Below are 4,927 nucleotides of genomic sequence, written 5' to 3'. Positions count from 1 at the left end.
CAGAAGGATAATGTTTTAACAGAGTGAAAGGGAGAGATGGTACAGGGGTTAAAGAAAGTTTGGAGTTCAGTTTGCTTCTCTGCTACAGACTTACTGTTTACCAATGAACAAATTGTTTAATTTCTCTGTATATGTTTTGACCAAAGCCTTAATTTCAGCATCTCTTTAGACAGCTGTGACCTACTGGACCAAGAACAGAACCGAAACCTGTCAATGTAGATTTAAAAATCCAAAGCAGAAATACTATATCCAAGGCCATTTTCTTCAGGGGGTATTATGAAGATGAAATAGCTGAAAGAATGTAAAGTGTTCTGGGTATCTTGGCAATAGTGCAGGCAGAGGTAGGCATACAGCAGTGCTTTTAGGAATTGTTCTATAGTATTATATAGATACAGAACTTCTAATTTGTAAACAACAATCTGCGTCTGATTTTTGTATCCTTGAAAGTCAGTGGCAGAACCTTCTTTGCCATCAGTGGTACAGGGGCAAAGGCTCTGTCAAATTTGTGGAATGAAGTTAGGCAATAATGCAAACTGATGTTTGAATGTAAATCACTCAGTGAAAAGAACAAAAGTAACAAGAGAAAAGTCTGTCATATCAAAATTAACTGCAGAGACACTGTTGGAAGGAATGCATTTTATCATCTGCAAAGACTTCAAGGACAATGAATCCTTTCCATAGCTGACTCCTGAGGCAAGGAAATATCTCATCCCAGGAAACAGGCATTGTGAACTGTCTACACTATCCCAACTGGAGGTGGAAGAGTGCTTTGACTTTGCTGACTTGGGATTAGTTGCTGGGGATAGGATTTGGGGGGGGGGGGGGGGGCGCAATAAGCTGTATGCTCTTTCAAAGGAAATGGGGTGCCTGCATCTCTTGGAAATGTCAGCCAGATTCTCAGTCAGCCATTTCCTTCAGTGTAGTTTCAGTGGTGGGTCAGAGGAGATAATGTAACCTCTTAAGCTTTCTCTGAGTTTCACAGGTCTGTAGACTCCTTCCCCTCCTAAGAGCCCATCTCCTCTACTCTATAGTTAACCAGCTGTCCCCAGGTCTCTGACACAGCTAACAGGGTAGAGAGAAGCACTGTAGAATTCTATAAATAATTAAAAAAAAAAAAAGTGATGAAGGCTGGAAGGAAAACCAGGCAGGAAAATACAACCTAGTTGAAATAATGAGTTTTGAAAATACAAAGTTTTCATGTTGCTTAGTTGTACTCTGAGCCTAAAAAGGGACTCTAGCAATGTACAGCTTTGAAATAATTTCTCTATAATGTCCATGGGATTTTTTCTCTTTAGCTTCTACTCTCTGGCAAATAAGCTTAGAATTCATTTAAAACAACTAAAATTAGAGTTTACATTGTAGTTACCTGCTGCTGGGTACCCTGGAGAAAAGTAATCTGAATTTTGACCTCAAAGAAGGCTGAGTCATATGTAAGCTGCTGGAGTTCTCTGCCAAAGGCAGAAAGGTTCTTAAATAGAAACTATGAATGGTTCATTCCTGAAGGCAGTTTGGTGCCAGCGTGGGCTGGGAAGGAGATCCAATGCCACTGAATTACAGGCTTGTTTACTGTTGTGATTTCAATTTTGCTGGCTAAAGATATACATATACATGCATGCATATGGAAGAAATGTTTTTGTATCAGCAGGAACTATGTCACATTGTTGCCCTGGTCTCAGCTCAAATTTTAATTAAAGTCCTCTGGGAGTAAATGCATTTTTGAGAAATTCCTATTAGAAAAGATTCTGTAAATTGAGCAAATGTTGAGAAAATGTAGAAGTCTGTTAGAATATAAGCCAATGACAGGTGTAGAATTCATAGAATGGAAATGCCAGCGGATAACTGTTGTTGCATGGAAACTGCTTCCAAAGCTTGTCCTCTGCCAGGTGGTGGTGACTCAATATCCTGCGTGAGGCTGAGTGCCCACTGACAGAAAGCCTTTCGCAGAAGGGTCTTAAGAACCAAAGTCTGAGATGAAAATCCTCCAGTGGCAAAATGCTTGACTTTTCTGCAAATAAATTAATGCATTAAATAAAATGTCTAAACTTGTAAGCTTTAGTAGGAGGCATATTGGATATATACTGAAGCAGTGTATAAAAACATGTTGTGCTTTGAAAAAAGTCCTGATTCAGCAAAGCATTTAAGTATATGACTAAGTGTTTTCATGACTAAATATTATTTGTAAATTACAACTAGGCCTGCAACACATTTAAACATCCGTGTAACTTTAAGCATAGAATAGACCCATCAGCACAGAAGAACTCCCATATACTGCAAATTCTTTATGTGATTCAAAACACGTATTTTCTTCTTTATACAAAAAAAAAAAAAAGATCTTTATGTGAATAACTGCAGTATTGATGTATTAAGTGTGGTAAACAAAAGTTCAGATGCTTAAGTAAATCATATACCTCAGCAGAGATCTGACTTTCCCAAACCTGTCTTGCCTTACAGGCTACCAAGTAATCCAGAATCTTCTGTGTTAAGAGAAACTCTTTCAGGGATCTTCTTAAGAGCAGTGATTGGTCTGTCGGCCCCGGCTGCCTTTAAGTTCATCCTGCCATCGGCATTGACACTGTCTACAGGAGTACTAGAAAAACATTCTCTGTTACTTGTGTGATTAAGAGCTATTTCTGTTAATAATACAGCAATGGGAACATTGAAAAAAGTGTATGGGGGAACTAAAATGCTCAGAATTATTTGCCATAGGTTTGATATGTGTGAAATGAAATTATTTTTAGCGAAAATGAAATCTCCTAAGCTCAACTGTTTTAAGTTGATTGAGCATTCAACTAAAATTCAAACTTGAGAATGAGTTTTCTGTGAAGTTAATCTCCTTTAATGGATGAAACAATATTAAACCTATTCTCCAGCAGTTTAGTGTAAAAGCACATTTGGACTGGAGATTAGGATTTGACCCAGAACCAGACCCTGGTTAAATTCATATGAGTTCTTTAACAGCCATAGTTTTTATGGGAGCTCATCTAATCCCTATTCAGGTGATTTGATGAAACACATTAATAGTTGAAATCACTACTGAATTGAGAAGCAAAGAATGTTAAGTCAGTGATGAGCACAGTGATACCTTTCAACTTATTAAAAAGGTAGGCATTACGTGTGAAAGCAATAGGTGACATGAGATCTCCTAAAATTACCTTCACTGCGGTGCTGAAGTTGGGCAGAAGTCACTGAAATCCACGATCGACCTCCTCTGACATCGGTGCGCTGCAGGTCCAGCCTAGAGCAGCAGCAGACGCTTGGCCCCAAGTCTTGCTCTGAACAGAGTCGGCCCTTTCTCTGCGGTCTGGATTACGTGATATGGCAAACGACGCTCCTTCATTTCCGATACCCTGCTGGACGGAGGGGTTTTATCCTGTCAGGCTGTCGTGGGAGCCCAGGACAACGCGGGTCCAGCCTCCTGCTCGAGGCCGAGTCAGCGGTGCGGTCGGACTTTGCCCAGCCTGGTCCCGGCACCCGCCGAGGCCGGAGGCTGCACGGTCTCCCAGGGCGACCCGTTCCCCTCCTGGACTGTCCTCGGGGCGAGCAGGCCGCCCTCCCTCCGGCCCGGGCCCTCCCCGACGCTCCTCGGCTCGGCTCGCCAGCGCCGCGCTTCTCCCTGCTGCGTGTCACCGGGCTCCCTCCGCGGGCCGGGCGGGGCCGCCCCTCGCGCCGCTCCGCGCCAACGGTCGGGCCGGGCCTGCCGGGACCGCACGTGCCGCGCGGCCACCGCCCGCCCCGCCCCGCCCCTCGGGTCTCGCGAGACCACGGCGCTCTTTACCCCCAGCGGCGGGAGGGCCCCGCCCTGGTGGAGCCGGCGCGCGGCTCCGGCCGCCTCAGGGCCCCTGTGCCCGCCGTCCTGAGGGAGCCGCCGAGCGGGAGCCCGCGGGACGCCCCGGCCGCCCGGCGCAGGTAGGCGACGGCTGAGCCGCTCGCGCGTCGAGGCCGCCGTGGGTGACTCTGCTCGCGGGTCTTCGCCCTGGGGCAGCGTCGTCGCGGTGTCGCTTCCTTGGCTTCAGCGACGCGAAGCCAGTATGGAATATTTTAACTGCATGAGGGGAAAAAGAGTGAAAAAGAGAAGCAAAAGGTGAAAAGCTGTAGGAAGTAAAGATGCCTGGTGTGCCGAGTTTGGGCTGGGTACAACAGGCTCCCTACTGCTAAGAATCTGTGTGGTCTTGTGTGAAGGGTTTAACCTTACCTTACTATTTCCCTTTTTGCAAGCTTGGGATCAGAGCATTTCCACTCTCTTTTCATCTGTCTGTTCCTTCTCTTTAGACGGGAACCTGTTCAGGGCAGGACTTCTTCCCGGCATTTTGAACATCCAGCGCTGAATACAAGAGGAGCCTGGGGCTCCTCACATTCCCGTGATAATATTTGGCTCTTGCAAACAGCTAGGTAAGTGCTGTCCCAAGAAAGTCAGCATCAGTGTCCTTGCTTCTATAGACTAGTAACCTGTGGAAAAGAGAGAGGAGGTGACTTGTCAGAGATCATGTAGGTGCCAATTGATTTCTTAGGGTGTGACTTATTGCTTTACAGGAGGCCTTGTCTTTTCAAGCAGCAAGGTGATTGTACTTCTTTGCTTCTGCACCCTAATCACCAGTGATTCTTCTTCATCCACCTGTGAAAAGGCTGCAGCTGCATTTGTAGTGCCCTCAGCTTTGGTATCCAGTTAATAAATCTTTCTGGACCTAGCTGACTCCACATGCAGAAGATCAAGTACTGTTGCATTTAACAGCTCTGGGAAATATCTGGGTAACTACTACCCTGATTCTGGGAGTAGTTAGAAACACCTGAGTGTAGCTTGCACAGCTTCAGCAGACTTTACTCATCTGGGTTTTTTTTTCTTCACCTCTCTCAGAATGCATTCATGTCTCCTGATGTAGATGCAGCTGACCTAAAGAGCAAACCCAACAGCTCTGTGGCCAAGTTTGAG

At 45.4% G+C, this 4,927-nt stretch overlaps 1 long non-coding RNA gene across 1 annotated transcript; it reads right to left on the bottom strand.

Moving 5' to 3' along the window:
• Positions 1-838: 838 nt before the first annotated feature.
• Positions 839-3,719, bottom strand: LOC112981103 (uncharacterized). The gene is made up of 3 exons (XR_003258611.2): positions 3,153-3,719; positions 2,409-2,587; positions 839-2,005 (listed from the first exon to the last, which is right to left on the bottom strand). It is a non-coding gene; the product is annotated as an uncharacterized LOC112981103 (long non-coding RNA).
• Between the last annotated feature and the right edge of the window lie 1,208 nt (positions 3,720-4,927).

This window comes from Dromaius novaehollandiae, chromosome 14 (genome assembly GCF_036370855.1).
Source record: "Dromaius novaehollandiae isolate bDroNov1 chromosome 14, bDroNov1.hap1, whole genome shotgun sequence".
Lineage (NCBI taxonomy): Eukaryota > Metazoa > Chordata > Aves > Casuariiformes > Dromaiidae > Dromaius > Dromaius novaehollandiae.
Note: the sequence above shows the minus strand (reverse complement) of the source record. Positions and strands in the feature narration are given on the sequence as shown.